Genomic DNA, 1,878 nt, shown 5'->3' with positions numbered 1-1,878 from the left:
GTCTCTTCAATGAGAGCATGCTTTCTACCAACCGAGTATGTTTTACATTCCCGATTTAATTATATCTTGTAACTTGTGCTTACGTTTAATTTGAGCCTTTTCTCTTCTTCGCAGTCTATTATTTTGCAGCACAAAGGCTTCCTACGGTGTATGAAAGAAAATATCGAGCTGCGGAGCCAGATCGAAGACGTTCGGGGCCAGCTGAATGCTCAAGGACGAGAGATTGAGAAATTCATGATCCTTTTACAACAAAAGAAAAATCAGCTGCAAGAAGTTGGTGACTCTCAATTCTTAAGGCGGTCGAGCCTTCGCTGGCTTGCTAGAGAGGCAAACTCCAGCGAGAAGGATCCGCGGGCTTGGAGCAACATACCTTGTTCTTACGGAGGACGAGAGGTTAGAACGGGAAGTCGAGGTTTTAATCGAGGAGAAGGCGGCCGCATACCCGAGCCTAAGACATGAGCTCGATGCGACATCACAAAAGCTGAGGTTGCCAAACCTCGTTGTCGAGTGCACATCATAGAGGGAAGCTTTGAGGGTGGCCCAAGAGAAGGCCGATACTCGGGCTAAATCTATTGAGAACCTTTTCGATTAGCTTGAGGCAGCCACCCGAGATTTGAGCTCGCTATCTCAGCAGAATGTCGGGATTACAATTCAATTGTAATAGGCCTTATCCAAGAGGGATCGAATCCAGGCCCACGCCGAGGCCGATATCAAAGCTGCCAATGACCGTTCAACTCTGCGAGCTGAGCATATGAAGTGGAAAACCCGTATGCTTACTCTGCAAGAGGTCCAGCGTGGCATCGAGGATATAGACGCGAAGATTGCCCAAGCTGAGGAAGCCGAGGCCCGAACCCAGAAGGCACTTCTGGGCGAAAGTTCGGAAGATGAGCCTGCTTCTTCCGAGGAGTTAGGTTCCTCCGAGGAGGAGTAAACAGGCCTTTGAGCCAAAAAATGTAATTCCGCTTTTGTTTTTGTAATTTCACCAAAGTTGGAATATATATATATATATATGTTATGAAGTTGTTTGTTTAAATCAATCCTTTCACTTCTCAATACTCAAATATTGGTTACTTAACGCCGAACAGTCTTCAGACCCATATCTCATTTGAGTGCGAATAGGTTCGACTTTGGATAATTTTTGTATGAGTTAGTTATTTCGAGCGAACCATTCTTGAAGACAAGCTAGCTCGTGCACCAAGATTTTTATCTATTGGTGACTATGTATACTTTATTTTATACTTGTGAATTCGGATGTCTCCTTCACTTCGGGCATTTGGGTTGATGTTTCCAACCTTTTAGTATTTTCGGGTCTTTTTCCTCGAGCTTAGTCTACTCGAGACTTTCAACGTCTCTGTGTACGAATAAAGCTTAAGCCTTCATTTTGTTCATTGATTGTTGACGATAGTCCCTAGTTTACAAATGTTCTCGATCTTTAAAAGGTAATAAAAAAGGACTCATGGGTGCGAAGTGAATATTCGCAATGCTAACAGGTGAAAAGTTAAAAACCGAAGTGCTCTTCTCATTTCACAAACTTGTATGGTACAACTGTTGGGGGGGCATTCAATTTCGTTTTTGCTGTAGCAAACAAGACTGTCGTCTTTGGGCACGACTCTTTCGATCATTTGGCCCTTACAATGAATCCTAGTGCAGGAATTTCGAGAATTTTAGATACAATTGATTCGGCCTCAGTGGGTACATGTGATAGTCCCCTAGTGTTTGTGTTTGAAGTGTGAGAAGATAAACACTATCGTTGATACCAAGCAGTCCACAGTCCCAGCACTTGTCTAGTCTTTGGCATTAAAGTAACACGCTTTATGTCGTTGCCTCTTTAAAATCTTGTCGGAAAACCCACTTTGGGACAAAATAGAACTAAGGAAA

This window comes from Lycium ferocissimum, chromosome 12 (genome assembly GCF_029784015.1).
Source record: "Lycium ferocissimum isolate CSIRO_LF1 chromosome 12, AGI_CSIRO_Lferr_CH_V1, whole genome shotgun sequence".
Taxonomy (NCBI): domain Eukaryota; kingdom Viridiplantae; phylum Streptophyta; class Magnoliopsida; order Solanales; family Solanaceae; genus Lycium; species Lycium ferocissimum.
This window is presented reverse-complemented; position numbering follows the sequence as displayed.